The sequence below is a fragment of the Gnatocerus cornutus genome, chromosome 7, assembly GCF_029298725.1.
Source record: "Gnatocerus cornutus isolate USDA-ARS CGAHR chromosome 7, icGnaCorn1.1, whole genome shotgun sequence".
Lineage (NCBI taxonomy): Eukaryota > Metazoa > Arthropoda > Insecta > Coleoptera > Tenebrionidae > Gnatocerus > Gnatocerus cornutus.
Window position 1 is genome coordinate 2,684,032 of NC_142239.1, and position 20,100 is coordinate 2,704,131.

Sequence of the window (20,100 nt, forward strand, 5' to 3'; positions counted from 1 at the left end):
CTAATCATTCGATTTAGGTTTCTTCTATAGTGAAACTATTATCACTATACAGTAGTTCATGGTGGTCAGATAATATTCCTTTGTATAACCATTTAACTCTCGTTTAATAGTTTTGTGCTCTAAAATTTTAAATAAAATTATAACCCTCATGGAATCTCATAAATGTCAACTTACACTGGATTTACTACTGGACAAAGAAAGGTCGAAATAGGTTTTTCTAACATTGGTGAAATATCCATTCACAAAACATAAAAATCAAGTTACCTTTGATTTCTGTAAAATTAGAGTGTACTTTTCAATCATCATTTCATGGGACTGTACTTTGAAGTTTGTTGTCAATGTCAGTTCAGTTTGTTTAATTTTAGTGTACCTTAGAGAACTTTTTAGTGTCTTGTTGAAACTTCCCAATGCAGAAATTATCTATTTCTTACGCTTTCTTGCAGAGTGAGTCGAAATTAAAGATTTTATTTTAAAATGTTGGCATTATATTGTCAAATGTCCATTTGGTTACCAATCTCACCAACTGTTGCTTTTAGGGTTTTTTTAACGCCAACCATAGTAACTTTTATGTTTTGTGAATGGATATTAACAGAGCCAACTATAGCTTACGAGCCTACGCCTAGGAATCGTGACGTCACATCAGTGGCCGTACCGCGCTTCGAAAAATGCATTGGTTTAAAGGGAAAGACGCCGTCCGTTCTTCATAAAAAGGCCTCTAAAAACTTCCCACTTGTAAAACTTTTGTAAAATTTTATAAATTATGTTGTGATTTATAATGACAACAGCAAATTTTAAGAAAACAAGCATTTATTCAATCATACATACAATATATAAACCATATTTAAATGAGAAACCAATACACCAGAGCAGATTTTAACAAATCTTTCATCAAAATGTTTAATACACACAACACTGCTCTTGTTAGGTACAAAGTTTTTTCTATTTATACACTGTATCCACTTATCTTTCAGAAGTTTATTCTTTGGAAATTGAAAAATCGACACTTTTTCACTTTTATTGTAATTACTTATACAATTAGGTACACAGCAACTATTTGGCATTTCGATTAAAAAGGTATTACACCTATTATATGTATGTAGACAACAGAATAAGTAAATCAGTTAATTTACAACTTTGGTCACACACCTTGTTTGCCCTTTCAAAATGAAGCAAGTACTAAAAACATTTTCATGAACATGGGAGTATTTTAAAAACCCAGAGAAAATGATGGAAAGGGGTATTTTGCTGAATACGTTTCCAGAAATAGAGAAAAATCTGGTCACATTTTTTTCCATTTTTTGTAGAACTAGGAAATAAAATTATTAGATAGGCATAAAAAAGCTTTGGGTCGATGGTCGATGTCCTTTTTAAGAAAAATACAATGGTTTTTGTATTTCATGATTGAAAGGGTGCAAAGTACCTAACAGTACTGTAGTGAGACAACCCCTTTCTCCCGTTGTTGTTCCCTAAAGGGGTACGTTTAGTCCCCGCCGTGTTGGCGGATGCGCTCGCGTGATCGTCGCCGAAGGTAAATCAAACCTTCACTTACCCTACGTTGTGTATTTTGATTAGGGGTAGCTAATTACCCCTTTTCCTTTTATTCCCGACATCGAAGGATGCTCGGGGTCGAAATTCAGGATCCTCAGCGTTCCCGCAAAGTAGCACCACACACCAAAGGAGGGGGTTCACCCACTTAAAAGCAGCAATACATATCAAGGAGTTTATTGACACACATCAATTAAATTTACAGGGCCAAATCTTAAGTCCGAAATCCTAGATCCGGAAGACAATAACATGCGACATAAACAATACAGAGTATGATAATATGGGCCAGAGCAGAGGGGGTTATGTCACCTAGATCAAGCAACGCGTCTAAGTTAACTCCTGCACGACGCGGGGTGGCGCAAGTAAATTCGGTGGCGAGTAAATTCGTTGACTTCCTCTTCGGAAATCTAGAAGAGATTTCCGCGAACTAAACAGAGTTCTGGGCACCTTGAAGAGATTTCCCAAAAATCATACCTTTTTCAACTACCCCCAACTTCAGGTCTCTTGATGCGCTTCGATTTCCAGACAAATTTTGACACTTCGAACTTACACCGTACTTAGACATGGGCGCCGCGGGTTTTTAGGCAATAAGTGTTTAGTTAACGGTTGGTTTACATCGCGGTTTTTTCGATTACGCTCTAGCTAGACGGTCCAAGTCCGGTCTAAGATTGGCGAGAACGCCCCACGCGAGCAAAGTCCAGAATTCGACTCGTAGCAAAATACACCGAATGTACGACAAACGAAGCTCGGAATATGCAAACTGAATTTGCGAACAAATGACCAGTGGATTACAGTTAACTGAGGGTTCCATTTCTTTGCTTGAATGTTCTTGTTTCCTCCCACGATGTTAAAGTAAAGGTGGCTCTCGTAAGAGCGAGGACCCGTACGATTCACGACACGAGCCCCCATATAAATAAGTTTTTTTTCATCTCAGAACTGCACTTTCAGGTCCCCCCCCGTATCCCCTATTCCAAACAACGTTTGCGTTAGCTAAACCCGTTCAAGAACGATAACGAAATTCTTTTGCTGGTGGTTTTATGGTTTTTTTCAAATTTTCGGTTTTTCGATATTTTTTGTTTAGTGTAAAATTCGTTAAATCGTTAATTACGTTGGGGATTTCGTCAAATCCACGATCCTGTAGATATTCGCATTTTAGCGTGGTCCCCCGACTTCTCTCGACCGATGTAGTAGTTTAGTTATTTTCTAACCGCGAACCCACACCTCAAGCCCGCGCAATTTGTAATCAAAATCTTACCTTGGCGCTGGGGCACCCGAAAACGCCGACTAAGGGATGGGGACACCCACTGCACTCTTTACCACTCGGTAAGATTAACGCGTTTAAAGTTTGTTATGCACAAAGAAAAAAATTACAAAAACTAGAAAAACGATTACTACAGCACAACACACAGAAATCTAAATGAAACAATTTAAATTTAAGTGCACGGCACAAGAAAATTCACTAGCACGGAATTACTTCGATAAAACAGATCGTCACCCGAAAGTACGACTGAAGCAATCAAAGATCGTCTAATGACTGACTCTTCTTCCCTAATTTTCGGTTTTTAAGAAATGGCTCAGCCGGATTTGCTCGCGCATTTTAATTTTGACTTGTGTTTCCCTATTGGACGCTTGAGGGTGGTTTCGGTTCGCGTTCATCCCCCACTCTCTTAGCACACATGCAAATTAATTACCCATTATTTAATTATTACGTTCATATCGGTAATTGAAGCCATCGCAAGGCACCTTTATGTTGTATTCAACTAGGCATCACCGATATAAAAAAAGAATGAAAGTTCTACGATGAAGTTGACCCGTTTGCTGTTAAATGTTTTTGTTAATTCGTTGAAAATCATTTAATTATTTTATACCTGACCAAATCAACAACAAACGTGGTCTTCGGCCCTGTCTCGTTTATTACAATTATGCGTAAACCTAAGTTAACTCTGATTAAGAAATTGAGATAAGTGTTTCGGCCGTTTCGACCTAGATGGCACTCTCGGGATGATTTGTGAAATCGGAAATCCCTTTTTCTAAATTTCCCTTATCAGATTTATTTTCCTGAAATTGGCATGCTCTAGTTCTATGTTAGTAAAATTTAGCGGTGTCGACTAAGGTAGTTCGGACAATGGTTTCAAAAGGCTTAACCAGATTTTGAATAGAACAGTTATTACCTGTTTGATTTAAATCTAAACGTCACTAATCATTCTAAACAATCATTTGCAACAACGGCCCTAACTAATAATCTTGTAAAGAATTAACACAAAATTAAAATCTCCTAATTAAATCAATTTATGCTGAATTATGTTTGACTTCCGCTGCTAAAAGGGTTAGTAACTATATCGAGGGTGGTATCAAAATGTAGAGAAACCCTTCGCGAGATTTGTTGGAAACGCGTTGTCCCGATGAATGGTTGATTTTGATCTTAATTCGCGAATTTTACAAATTACGGTTTTGGTCACGTAGCCCCCGAAATCAGATACCCCCCGAACACATGTGGTTTCGCTCTGTCCGCGCGGCCTTTTAACCACTTATCTGGTTATCTCATTATCTCCTAGATTATGCTTGCCGAAGCGTGTGACTTTTCCTTCTTTAAAGTTGGCCAATTAATTAGTGCACTTTGATCACGTTACTTTTCCAACGCTACCGGACGAATTTTCACGGGTTAATTTTGATTGTGCGGCCCCCGGCGCTGCCAGTACTACACATTCCGAACATTTAGTTTTATTAATTTAATTTCCCTTTTTAAATAATCCTAATTTCGATGTCAGCTAATTGTGATTACGTCATCTAACGTTCCTGTAATCAAATTTTACTCGGATTGTCCTTATTTCCTGGGAAGCAGGCAAAACGATTTAAATTTCTTTGTTTGAATAGACGCGGGCTGTTTCTCGATTTATCACAACTAAAAAGGGCCACTGTAGCAACGCTTTCAAGGGCTCAGTTCTCGGGAATCTTTAACACGGTTAATAAGTGGATGGCAAATTTATGGTGCTCGACCCGCACCTCCCCCAACACGTGTGGCGTCGGCGGTGGGAACCGTGTTCACCCTACATTCCGATACCGGGTACATAGATTTTAATTCGTTTCGTACAATCTTTTTATTTGAACGCGAGCGCGGTAACTTCTTCTCTTTCCTCCGTCGTACCTGTAATCGTCTTAATTTGGGGCGCTCACCACAGTACCTAAATATGGGGCTGTTTGTTCCCGCTTGACCTGCCCTAAATCCGGCACTGCTATTTAAATGTCAACTTTCAGCATTTATTACACAAAAAAATTATTTGTAAGGTTTCTAGGAAAATCAAGCTTTTAAAAGTCACAAAAAAAGAAGTAATTCCGTAATATTTTGAGAAGAACATTTAATGATCAGATTCTAAGAACATCCCAAAAATTGTCATTCCAAGCAAAACGCAATTTACAATGTCCAAGTTTGTTAAAATGAAGAAAAAAGACATCTCATTCCCATATTTCCATAAGCCGCAATGGTGACCGTTCGGCCACTGTGCTGACGTCACATCGGGTCTCCGGCCGCTAGGCGTAGGCTCGTAAGCTATAGTTGGCTCTGATATTAAGCATTTTCATCCGTCAACAGTCCATTTCTTTAAAACCAGAAAATTCCAACTATTCAAACTGACAGCGTCATCCCCCTCTACACTGAAATGAGCAGGCTGCATTCTGTTAACACTCTTTGTAAGTTTGCGCCCCAATGTTTGCATCTCTGATTTGATCATGCGCTTGTGTAGAGTTCAAATCATTTATGAAAGCATTTTAAATAAATCATTTTTTAGGCGACTTAAAAAATGGAATTTTTAGGCCTCAAATGAGGCCCAAAAATAAGTCTTTTCTATAGTTATCTATACAAGGTCCGGCAACACTTCTGTCCACCCCCAAAATAGTCTTTAATTTTAAAGTTACAATTTTGAAAATTTGCATGCGCGCATAGTTGACAAAGGTCTAGAAGCTGACGCAAAAATTTGTTTTTTATCACGGTTTGGTTGGCGTCGCGACGCCTAAGAAGTATAATTTTTAGCGACTTTTGAGTTTTTGCGGAAATATTCGCGAATTCAATTTTTTTTCAACATAACAGTGATATAAATATCTGAGTTTTTATTTTAAATCTAATGAAAATTGTGTTTAAAATTTGCGAAAAAAACGCTGTTTTATCAAGTTAGTTTTTAAAATTATGACAGCGCAGTGGCAAACTATGTTTACACCAAAATTTCACAAGTCACTTCATTCACTCTTCTAAAGGTTAATTTTGATTAACACGGGCATGTTGCACTTTATGGACACCAGAAATCGTTAATTAACATCCACAAAGTAACAATTTCACCAATTAAGACTTTTGTTACAATCTAAAGCGAGCCAAAGGATAGATGTCATTTGTGACACAAGATGTTGACAGATGGGTGTAAACGTAGTTCCCAACTTTGACGTAATGAAATTGAAAACTAACTTAATAAAACCGCATTTTTTTCTCAAATTTTGAAGACAATTTGCATTGAATCTAAAATAACAGCTGAGATATTTTTTACACATTTATATTGAAAAAAAAAAATAAATTAGGAGTTGATATCACAAACTCTCACAATTAAAGAAAAATTACATTTTTAAGGCGTCGCGACGCCAAAACTATTGGTGATAAAAAACAAATTTTTGCGGCAGCTTCTAGAGCTTTGTCAACTGTGAGCGTATGCAAATTTTCAAAATTTTATCTTTAAAATTAAAGACGATTTTGGGGGTGGACACAAGTGTTGCCGGACCCTGTATATCTATAGTTATCGACATTACCCCCAATTTTAAAATTATTTGGGAAAAATCAAATCGACAAACTGCTGTAAAGTGCAACAAAGACGTGTTGAATTATTGAAAATGAACATGTCTAGCAATTTATACAAATTGTGCATGCCGAAACTGCAAATGTAAATAATATGAGCAAAAATATTTTAGATAAGGGGAGGCCATGGAAAACAAATGAATTTGTCGTTGATTAATTCGTATGCTTTTTATAAAATAGTCTGTCAAAATTTGACATTTTAAAATTAATTTGTATGATTGTTGTGATTAACTGTTAAACATGGGATTCACTCAAGAACAAAAGATCTTTGCAATTAAATCCTACTTTCGCACTGGTGTTCGCGTAAATGGGGATTGGATTTACAACACAAGAGCATCTATGGATGAATTTAGAGAGCAGTTTCCCGGCGTTGCATTTTTGGATGCTGATTATTTTAATATGGTGCGAAATTGCGTGCAACTCTTTGAAGAAACAGGAAGCGTACATCGTAGAGAAGGTTCTGGTCAACCAACAAAACGGACGGCCGAAAACATCGAAAATGTCCAAGCACCCATGAACGATAGACCAACAACTTCATTACGAAGAGTGTCCCAGGAAGTCGGTTTATCATATGGAACCTGCAGAACAATTGTTAAAAAAGACCTTGGACTATTTCCATATAAGATGCAGTCTTACCATGAAATATTGCCTGCAGATTTTAATCGCCGTGTTTTATACTGTCAATGGTTTAATGAACACATGGCAAATCACAACGACCTTTTGGACTTGACGTTTTTTACGGACGAGGCCTGGTTTCACCTGTCAGGGTACATCAACTCTCAAACTATGCGTATGTGGAGTTCAGAAAATCTACACACTTTCCGAGAAACCCCTCTGCATCCTTTAAAAATTGGAATATGGATTGGAGTTTCACGTAGGCGGCTAATAGGCCCCATATTTTTTGAACAAACGGTGACCGCGCAAAGGTATCGGGAAGAGATTTTCAATGCGTTTGTTAATCAAGTCCACGATGACGAGTTGCAAGAAGGCTTCTACCAGCAAGACGGTGCTACAGCCCACACAACCCCTGCAACACTTAATTATTTGCGAGAGTTTTACGACGATCGGCTCATTAGCTTACGTTCCATCCCCGAATACCCACCAAGATCTCCAGTTCTCACTATTTTGGATTTTTTTGTTATTCCCCACTTGAAGAACAGAGTTTTTAGAAATCCCATACAAACATTACCTGAATTAAGAAACCGCATTGCGGAAGAATGTGCACTCATTACACCGCTGATGCTTCAGAATGCATTTGAAAACATGAAGCGGCGAGTTAAATTATGTTTGCAAGAAAATGGTGGCCATTTTCAACAGTTATTGTAATGTTTCTTGTTATTAATTCAAATAAAATAAATGAAATCACAATTGAATCAACGATTTTTTGAGGTTAACTTTTTTTGTCACTTTTGGTACGACAGGGACTTTTCATTTGCAACCATGCAACTACTGACCGTTTACAAGGCGCGTAAACTTTTCCATTTAAATCTTTTAGTTGTGTCAATAGATAACACGACAAACGCTTTCAGAACAAAAGCTTGCGCACAGCCTCCCCTTATCTAAAATATTTTTGCTCATATGGTATAAACTTTTCTAAAGGATTCATAAGTATTTACAATTTTTCAGATGTTATAAATGATTAAATCAATAAATCATAAATAAAAATTAATTAACTTGTAAACTTAATGATGTCACCTAAAAAATCCTGTGTGCATCACAGCCAAAAAGTGCCAATTTGCCCTCGCCTTCATTCTCATCAAAAAAAGGCTCGGCCAAAAAAGAAACACTTTTTGGTCCTGGTACACAAATAACTAGTAGAAAGTGCGGCAAAATGCATTATGAACAAGTATCATACGCTATTTTTTCTATTTCGCCCTATTTTAAACGAAAAAACTTGATTTCGAAATCTAGGGAATTTTAGGGTAGTTGGCATTCACAAAATGTTCGGGAAAAAAAAATGAAGTAGCCAAATCCAATTTCAGTCAGTTTGACAGGTGTGACGTTTTGAGGGAATCAAGAGAGCAAAGATGTTGATCATGATCATGATGGTTCTCTTGCATCTAAAGAGTTTTTCACCGATGAATTATTAAGTCAAGTACAACAAGAAATAATAGTGTATTGATCGATTTATCATGGTTTATCCAAACCAAAATCTAAATTGTCAACGTTGACGGCAGGTTGACGGTTTGTCTGCTGCAAACTTAGGAAAAATATAAGTTCCTGGAAATATTGGCACGGGATTGGTCCATTACGATACCGAAATACGCTCAAACGCGTCATTATAAACGCGAAATAGAAAAAAATTATAAAATTGCAGATGTCGAATTTCGCGGGTGCGCGAAATGTTTGGGGATTTTTAACCCCCATCTTGACAGAGCGCGGTCTTTTTAGCGTCGTTTGTGCATTGTGGGAGTTTCATTCACCAGTTTTGCCGCCACTTCGCCCACACAAAGACGCATCAAGGTAATTGTAATTAATATAGGTAAAAACCGTATAAAATTACAACATATTAACAATTCTACAATGTTTGAAATGTTAATTTAGATGGACAAAGGTAAAGGAAAGCAACGTGCCGGAAAGTCACTGCCTCAGCAAAAGAGCCTGATGGTCGACTTTATGCTAAAACATCTAGCTTTCGCTCGCCATCAGGACTCTGATCCCGCCAAAGTGTTCAACCCTTGAGAAGAACTAACCGAAAGCCTAAATGCGTCTGGCGGGGTCCGGAAGCACAAAAAGCAGTGTTCACGGGTTAGTATGGTCATCTCTTAAATCCATAATAATTTTGTATGAATTTTAGAGCTGGGGGGACTGGAAATCCACGACAAAAGCGAAAGGGACAAACAGAAGGTGCTGGCCCCAGTGAAGATCCAGATTTAGTTTTACTAAATCAGCTAGATCTGAAGATTTTGCAAATCCTGGGGCCAGACTATGCTGGTGATGAGACTGTAGAGCTTGGTTCTCAGGTAAGTCTTCGCATGAAAGTTCCATTCTTGCAAACTCTACAAATGGACCAATTAACTATTATTCTATTTCAGTTTAAATAACATTTTAGGTTACTTAAATAGATTCATGTAAAAATTAAGACGAGTTAATTTTTTGTTCACATTTACCTATGTATTATAGAACATCCTTGTTGAACCTGCCTCTCAACACTGTGCCCCCGCCCTTCCAAGTTGTGCCGGCAAACATCCTACTGTAATAATTGTTTTATAGGAAATATTTCTTCCCTCAATAACATTCGTGTCTTGTAGATTTCTTCAGAGCCGCTTCCAATCCCTCTCCTCCAATTACCATCCACAAGTAGGGCAAGTCCTGAGGCCAGGAGAACCCCCAAACGAAAACGGTCCGAAAAGCCCGAAGACACCGTGGGTCAAAAGTTGCGGAACAAAAACAAGTGAAACATTTTAGACCTATTTACAAAATTTGTTAATAAATAAAAACTTACCAACAATTTCGTTTTCTTTCAAAAAGCAACCTCACACGTGATGGATAGAATAATTATTTTTTATGGCGCTTGTGCAAGTTGCGAGAAATTGTATTAGTCTGAAGAAAGCAACCAACAATTCTTTTTTTGCACTGTATTTTTTTAATGTTTCAATGTCATTTAAACTTAAATTCTGTTCAAAGAAATGCTTGCTTTTCTAAGCAAAAGAAAGGCAATTTAGAGTGATCTGATAAATCTTGAATTATTCAACATAATTCTATGTCCATCTGCAACACAAAAGACACACAAATGTTACGAGAGGTCTGTGCTCTTCTTAAAAATCTGCATTTGCGCACAAAGTATCCGACATAATAAAAAATGGTACAAATTGGCTGTGTGCACATGTTGATTGACGAAGAGGAAATCAGTAGTAGTGTTGCAGAAGTGAAATAGAGTAGAGAAAATACGAACAGGTCAATAAGGAAGCGATATTAATTAAAATAATTGATGTACGAAAGCATCAACTTTCGGAGTCATTTAACCGTGTGGAAAATGTCACTTTCATATGGGGTCGTAGGAAAAATATGATTTCCGACGACCACTATAAAATATGCCACATTTCATACAGTTTTCTCGTAGTGAAAATTTCTGATTGGCCGACAACGGTGTTTTTATATTGCAGACAGGTTGACGCAGATCGGGCATTATCGGTATCTAACTTTCGGCGCAACGGCATAATTATTTTGTCCGCGGCTAGGTGCTCTCCGAATGACATTTTAAGTTTTAACTTGCCCAGAGATAACTTGACGTGTTTTTGCACCGTTATTAGCAAGTGGAAAAGGATAAAATATAAACCTTAGTTAAAAAAATAAATATTAACTCTGCGATTTTTGTGATCGTCGGAAAAATATCGTGTACAACACGTGTTGAAAATTCGATTTCACACTCGTTTGATTAAGCCACTCGTCCACGGCTCGTGGCTCAATTCTGCAAAACTCGTGCGAAATCTTCCATTTTCAACACTTGTTACACAATATACTAATACGCATGCGATCAATGTAATTTCAAATCGGAAAATTTTGACATAACGAGTGCACATGTGCAAAATTGTAAACAAGAAGAACTAGAGACAATTTCCAGTAAGTGAAACATGTGAAAAAATGCTGTACCTATAACAAGTTTTTTAATTATTGTAGGTCATAATGAATCTGAAAATTCAGAATTTGTTTGGAACTAAAGTAACCCAAAAGGTATAAGGCTATATTGCAATAATAAAAATTTTGACCGTCAATTATCATCTCTTTTGTACCCTTATCGGCAAGCGCGTGTCCCAACAATAAAACATGGTTTGCCTAAACTTACCAGAACCGGCTTAAAATATTTTAGTAATCATTAAAATTAGGATTTATCTGCGGTGCTAAATTTACCATTTATTACATTGTTTAAGAAAAACAATAGAAATTTTGGTAATCAGCGATTAATAATAATCTCTTTGGCCAAGTTTGATGTAATTCATGTACATGTTTCCATAATTTTTAAATATTATTAAGCCGGGACTGATCGAAGTGACCAAAGTAAGCGCTGCGGTACAACCAGATGGTTTACAACTCTGGGATGTTTTCTATTGTAGACAAGTTAACTTTTACACAATGGGATAATTTTACTGCTGCTATATATAGCCTTATACCTTTTGGGTTACTTTATCAATCCACTAAGCTGTTGTTGTCAATCAGATTTTGTATGGAAAAGCAGTTAAGTTAGCCACAAAAAAAGAAGCAGCTATGGGAAGATGTAGCTAAAAAATTGACAAGTATCGGAAAATACGATGTATCGGGTCCAACCTGTGATAACAAATTTAGAACAACTATGACGACGATGAAAATTAAAGACTAAAACAAACAAACTGGCGCTGGTGCAACAAAGTGGTCTTATTTTGACCTAATAGATCAACAATATGGAGAAAAACAAGCAGTAAACCCCCATCCTGACCTACTAGCAAGTTCTTTAAAAGAAGAAACCAATGCAGTAATCAAAGCAAACAAGACTAACATTGGAGACAAACAGACTGATGATACAGAGGATGATCCGAGAGAAGAAAACAATGACAAGACCAAAACTGAAATCAAACCTGAAGTAATTGATTTAGAGTATTTCAAAAAACAGCAGAGTGTGAAAAGACAGAGAGCTACAACCACTGCCCAATTGTATACAAAAAGGATGAAATGGGATATGGAGAGATATGAGGAAGAGAGTGAAAAAAAAGCTGCGAGATTTGCGAAAAGAGAGGAGCAAGAAAAAAGAAAAATAGAAGCAATCAATAGAATGACCTCTGTTTTTGAAAAAATCGTTGACAAATTAAATTAGCACGATTTTTATTAATTTTTCATTACTATAATATAATTATACTTATCTCATGCTGATGTTTTATATAATTATATAATTTATTTATGTTTCAGACGGGAACTTACTTTTTGTTAACTTCACGCAAGAAATGAAGGCTCTCCTACAGCAACAAAATGTATTACCAACAACGGCAGCGTCAAATGTTATTAGTGATACATAAGCCGTGGATGAAGGTGCCTCAACTTCAAGATCTACGACGCCGATGCCAACAGATACTGAGGAAATGAAATACTGGAGCCGGGACGCTACCATCAGTTTAATCGAGTTGAGACGAACTTATGATGCTAGATTTAAATCAACCACAATAAAAAACGATCAAGTTTGGATGCTTGTCGCTCAAGATATGAAGAAACGAAAGTTTTCAGTCACTCCCCAACAGTACCGTGACAAATGGCAATATCTTAAGAAACGCTATATGAAAAAAGTAGACAACATTGGGGAGGAGGAAAGGCACTGGGGAAGAAAAAATCAAATTTGATTTTTTTAATGAAATGGACAGCTTTTTGAGAGACAAACATAATGTAAAACCCTTAGCAATCGCATCTTCTACAAATGGGGCTAATTGTAAGTAAGTTGTGTCATGAAACTCATGTAGTTAAAAAAATGGACAAAAAACTGTAAAACATATCTGTTACAGTATTGCAACTACGTGAGGATGAAGACAGTGATGTGCTTCCTGACACCGACACTACTGGAGAGCCAGAACAAAAAAAAAGAAAAAGAATGTAAAAACGATTATTAAAACGAAAGAGGATCTAGCAACAAAATTATTGAAGGAACTTAAAGACGAACGTGAAGAAAGAGAAAACAACAGAGAGAGAAGACACCGCGAATCAATTTATTCTCGAAATAGAGCTGTTGATACTTTCGCCGAAAAGATGGATCTACAAATTCAAAAGCTTGGAAAGTTATCTGCCATGTTCTGTTTAATTGAAAAGAATAGGTTTTATTTTTGTTTTGTATTTACAGAGAATTTAACGTTTGTTAATAAATCATAGAATTTTCAACAGTTTTATTTGAGAAATATGAAATGTACATTAGTCTGTCTTATTTTAAAAAATTTTATCAACGCGCCATATTATATAATTGACGACATATCTCATCTCTTTTTTGTGTGCCTTGTATTTCTTGTCTGACTTCTACTTCAATTGCATCATTGTGATGAACATCATTTATTCCATCCCTGATATAATTTTCGATCTCCAAATCTCTAAAGTTTAAGCAAACATTGTCAAGTATACAAGATGCCAACACAGTTGCAGGTATGAAGTCTGTCCTTTGCATGTCTAAAAATTTTAGTCTACGGAATCTTCCAAATAATAGGGCAAAAGAGCGTTCAACGGTTTGACATGTTTTCGCCACTATAGTATTAAAATTAGTTTTGGCAGGTGTCAAATTACCACGATTAATATAAGGAGGAATACACCACGACGTGCATGGGTAAGCTTTATCTCCGATAATGAATTCATTTTCAGGAAAATACTGTTGTACATTATTTTGAATTAGTGCATATATATGAGAATTTCTAAAAATCCTATTATCGTTCACCGATCCGGGATATCCAACAAAAATGTCGATAAACCCTAAATTTGCTTCACAAATAGCTTGTAATGTCATTGAATAATAGCATTTTCTTGTCACATATGATTCTGGGTCTTCTTTCGGAGCTTTGATGTTAACATATGTACCATCAACAGCTCCAATAACGTTAGGAAGTCCAGCTATTCTTCTGAATTTTTCTTTGGTACCAATTAAAGTTTCACCTGATGGCCACTCTTTCTGACAAACTGCACAAAACCTTTATAACTCGCATAAAACATACTGAAAGCGATGATTTTCCGAGATCAAACCGTTCGCCTACAGACCTGTAATTTATAATTTCATACTCATTTACCTATACGAATGGGAGGTGGCTAATAACCAAATTACCGCCAACAACTGCTTTTCCACATTAATTGTAAATCTACCTCTAACATTATTTTTTCTTTTTAACGTAGGGCCAATTATACGTAATAAGTTTTCGTAAGCTTCTATGGTAATTCTAAAAGCCTGTTGAAACTCTTTTGCTGTAAAGTTAGCTACTGTATGTTCCAAATAACCCTTAATTCGAGCCGGCTTCCTTTTACGTTTTTATTAATATCAGTAATTTTAAATTATCATATTCATCGTCACTACTATCTTCGTCATCACTTTGTATAATGATATTAATAAAATTGACACTATGTAACAGCGAAGCCATAACTTCAATTGTAAGTAGATACCCAAAAACATTTATATTTATTTGAATACTTCTTGATTATATTCAAACTTAAACTAGCTTCTTAAGGTAGGCGTTTAATAAAGCCAGGATGAGATACGTCAATCGTTCAAAATTACATCAATAATATATTTATACTTCGGTAGTGTACTTTTAATTAAATCTGACATAATTACCCAGGTTACTTTTCCCCGTTCATTACCACAAATTTCTGAACCCACTCCAGAGAGTCAATGACCTGACATCCTGTCAAACCGCAGCCAATCACGCAGCGGTAACTAATGGCTCGCTTTTCCAACCTGAGTTACGATGGTATCCAATATTAAGGCACCCATCCAATCAATATTCGGGACTCTCCCCTACTTTATAAGAAAATTTTTCAAGACTAAAAGTTGCCGACATGTATGGGAGCATTTTGACAGTAATGTTATAATTTCTAAACAATGAAAAGACATTTACATTTCGCGTAGAAATAACATCAAAAACTGATAAATTCTTTCGAAAATATGAAGTTACTGCCTTAAAAGTTGGAATGGTTTATAAACAAGCAGCTTCTTTGTTGCCTCAAAGTGCCTATGTATGAGTTTAGGGATACCTCTCGTACTGGACGTAACCTATCATTGCGAAGTCTTCCATGGCAACTTACACATCCAGTGTAAGAAATGACAGGTATCATTCTTTTTAGTCTTTTAGTAGGTAATTTCAATTTACATTGCACTTTTGAAGAGCCAGCGAAGTAGAAACTTTTAAGTTTGTAGGTTAGTGTAACAAATCCAATTTGACAAATTGGGCTCGTGCAGCGTTTGACAGTTGACAGTGATTGGAGGTAAAATAACCTAACTGACAGTTTATTTACTACATTATTCTTTATACGTGAGTGGGGTACTGATGGATTGTTCATCTTTGTAATTAAAGGATGTTTTAGATCTTTCGTGACGTGCAGGTGGCGAAATGGATTTAAATGCTTATTACCATACACTTACAGCTCAACACCAAAACAGATATTTGTCTAAAATATCTATTATATCTGTTGACCCATACACTATTAATGTGAATTCTTGTGATACAGATTTTGCTGTTTTTCCTAAAATATTATACCCAGATATTGTAAACTATTTAGTATTTACAACGAGCACATATACTATGGACAAAATGTGCGCGTACAAAAGTCTTGAGGAGTACAATCAATCTGTTTGTGGCTGGGTTCGAAAAGTTGGCGTGAAACATTTTGGTGAAAATATTTTAATATTAGGAAAGGTAATGCATGTGTTGTGTAATTTTAATCATTTGTCTATTTTTTTAAATGTTGCAGTTGATGCACTCACAGAGATTGCGAGAAAAACTTTTGTCTCCATGGATAATTGAAGAAAAAAATGGAAGAGAGTGAAAATGGAAAAGCGGCTCATCGATGTCACCGGTGGAATACCAACCAATATCTCCGATGGTAACGGTGTGATGTTTAGAAACGCGCCTTATCAGTTGAAATACGGTGAACTCGAATGTCGTAAGTCTAACTCCCTTTGAACATAATTTTTGGACGTGTCATGCCAGAAACAGTGTTAATTACTTCATCTAAGTCGAACATAACAAATATCATGTTGCACAAACAAAGGTCTCCGAAAAACTATAGGAGTATAATATAAACCTAAAACTTTATTGAATAGATAAAACAATATTTATTTGCTTTGACTTTTTAATACTCGAAAAATTCGACGATGTTTCAATTGAAAGCACAATGTCGAAGAGAACGCTTCGCACGTTAACTTTACGTGAAAAAAACAATTTAATTAGTAAAGTGTCTAAAGATATTAAAAAAAAGTGTGGTTGCTAAAAACTATGGTATGCCACGCAGCACCTTGTCAACGATTTGGAAAAACAAAGACAAAATTTTAGAAGACGTTTTTATGTGGTTTAGTTCTGTGAGAGCGCAAAATTTACCTGTTAGTGGACCTTTGGTAAAAGAAAAAGCTGCATTTTATGCAAACGCCCTTGGGGCATGAAAACTTTAGTGCTAGTGAGGGGTGGTTAAACAAATTCAAAACTAGACACAATATTGATTGAAGATTACAGACCCAAAATATTTACAATGTAGATGAAACAGGACTATTTTTTAGATGCCTGCCAAATAAAACCTTAGCATTGAAGAATCAAAAATGTTTTGGAGGAAAACACAGTAAAGAACGTACTAATGTCTTGGTAGGAGCAAATATGACGGGTACTGAAAAGTTGAAAATGATTGTTATTGGAAAAAGCCAAAACCCGCGATGCTTTAGAGGAATTCAGACGCTGAATGTGTGTAGCAAAAAAAAAAGCTTGGGTGACTGGTGAAATTTTTTACAAATGGCTACTAAATCTTGACAAAAAATTTGGTGCTCAAAATCGCAAAATTCTCTTATTTTTAGATAATTGCACCAGTCATCTTCCCGACATTCAATCTTGATTAAAATTCATCACTATTCAGATTTTTCCGTCAAATACAACTTCTAAACTGAAAAATCTAAAAGTTCACTATAAAAAAGCATTTTATTAAAAACTATCGAGTCAATGAAGGAAGAAACTCAACTACTACACCCCAAACTTTCTTTGTTAGATTGTATTCGGTATCTTACAAAAGCTTGGTTTTCGGTGACAGAAGAGACCATAAGCAAATTGCTTTAAAAAAGCTGCTTTCGGACGTAACTCCATCTGGGATGAAGAAAATCTTGTGCCTTTAGCCAATCTAAGAAGTTTTAAAGATACCGATGCTGAAGAGTTAGTTAGGACCCTTGTGGAAACAAAGCTCTATGGGTCAACATCGGTAACGAAACCATTCAAGATTTCATCGAAGTTGATGATGAATTGATTTTCTTCTAATATGCCCAGCGAGGAAGAAATCATTGAACATGTGACTAATACAACTAACGATTGCCTCATTCGAAATACGATTTTTTTTGTAGAATGATTACGTGCAGCGGTCTCTGATATTGTGGTTAAGAACTTTGCACTTTATTCGGGTTCACTCTGTATAGATTAATAAGAATCACTCTATACACACATATTGAGTGTCCCAAAATTAAACCTCAGAGGAAACAGGCATATACAGACAGAGTAACACAAAACAAGTATTTTAAAAACACAATTGTTTTAAAGCAAAAAATATGGCACCCCGAAGAGTTTTTATTACGTAAGTTTTAAGTTCTTTAATAATAATAATATTAATAATAATATTTTATACTCAAAACTGTGTCATTATCACGAAACCCCTTCACAGGCGTTCCAAGCTTTTGCAATTTATATTATTTATAGAAAGTTAAATTTAAAACAATATCAAGTAGGTCTTGATTTGTAGCATGACATTCTGAGTACTTCTGCTAAATTAACAATCGTGCGAATTATAACCTTTCTGTTTTGTCGCTGCAGACACAAAAGTTGGTTTTGCTTAGATTGGTAATGTAACTAAACAAAAACAAATAATCATGTCAAATATACAGACAGAAACTTGTCCAGAAACATCGGACATCTTATCAGCCAGTAACTGAAGAAGTCTTTGAGCCTTCAGAAGGTAATAGCAGTTCTTAAGGCGGCGATTTACCCAGAGCATTCTAGGTTTGCTGTGTCGTTTCTCCGCTGTAATCTTATAGTGTTACACACACATCCATCCCTTCGACGAAATTCAAGGACAGGGTGATGCTTTCGGACACATCGGCTGTACACTAACCATTTCAGACTCGGCAAACGAAGCGTTTTTAGCATAACATTTTATTAGTTGGACTACAGCTCAGAAAGAGTAGACATTGAAGACAGCGATATAGCAAAAATAATGATAAAAAATAATACATAATATAAAAATAAAAACAAAAAATATAAAAGCAACAACAAACCAATTATTTAATAAAACAAAAAACAAACAAACATAAAATTAGCCGAAATTATTAAAACCAAGGCATTCCTTTGTCGCAACGCGAATTCACAAGCTCGGGTAATTTGTTCAAATTTGATGCAAACTACAGTGAAACCTGTATAAAAAGGAATTGCAATCCGATGTTTACGATGTTTACGATGTTTACGAAGTACAATACGAGGTAAACAATATAAACAAGACAGTCGGCGTGTAACTTGTTTTCTAAACAATTCCCAATTGTTTCTAAGAAAATTTAAAAGAGTAAACAAAAAATTTCCCTTTTAAATATGCAATAGTCCGTTTTTTGGCTTCCGTGTTTGCGTAAATTCTGCTGTTTTTTAAAGGTTTCAGGTCTTTAAAATAGTTAATTTTGTAAAAATCCAAACAGTTTTAGAATAAATATTTAAAATTATAAAATTAAGTTATAGTAAATACAGAATTAACATAGAGACCGATCTAAGAGCCAAAAATTTGAAAAATTAGATAATGTAATAAATTAATTCTAAATAATATCGTCCAATATGTTACGAATACCGGAAAGAAGGTAAAAGAAGAAAAACTAAGTGGAATGTGCGATGTATTTGTCAAGTGCTGTATGCCTTCGTTCTAAAGAATCCAATCTGTAAATAAAAATTTGCTTCTTATCTAACTGGACTGTGAATGAACCGAACAACAAACAGAAAAACTTGATGTTGTCTAAATTCGTAGTAATAAATAAAGCCAAGACACAAATCATTTTTGTTGTTCCTGACACTTTGGCCAATGGTCAACCTTCAATAAAGACATTTTTAGTAAGTAATCTCTTCAAATTTTAACACAACGTGAAAGTTATCCTATCACATCTGTTTTAATTTATTCTAATTGTTAAAAGTGTTATAGGTGTATTGTAAATGTGCGCTAGCATTAGCACAATTGAATATAAACAACCAATAAAAATGCAAGCAAAATAACAATCTTCAGCAGATTTTACCATTTTTTAAACCTGCCAACAGAGTTTTATAAATAAACTTTTAAAAAATTAGTTATTGTTTTTACGATTTTTTAATAAAATTTAATAAAATTATTGACTAATTTGTATTGGTGAATATCTTATTATTTTTAATTAATATGATGGCGCTTAGAACAATTTTTGAATTTCAACGTCAATAATTTTTTTCTCATTTGTCAAGAAGACAATATTTAAGAACTCTCAATATCAAATTGCAAGTTTATTAACAAAGCTTAATAATATAGTTTTTGCAGTCAGGTTAATGTGACAATGTCTACTCGTAGTTTAAATAATTTCTCAAAATATGTGACTTGCCGCTGAGCCCGTTATTTAGGTATGTCAAGTCTTTAAATTTGAATGGACATCGAGTCGATTTCGAGACCAAATGGGCAAAGAAAAGAAAGTTAGTCGTTTATTATCGTACAATTTCGTTCATCTCACTTCTCGGACACATGTTATTTTTTCCCCCACCCTTATGGTCACAGAAGGTTGGTTTCAACCTAAGATGTACGCAATTTATCCACAATTTGGGCGATGCAGGCTTCATGTAAATTAGATCCTACATGATTATAAAAGAATTAACAGTGGAACGAACATGATATTCTTCTTGTTAAAGAATGGTTCTGTGTCGGGACGAAGAGCTTTTTACAAAAAAAATGTTATTTCCTGAGATATTTAGTTCTAAACTTGGCCAAATTTAACGATTTTCAACATTTTTTTTATCAAACTGTCATTACTTTTTTTCAAAAAAACTCAACGTCCCGACATT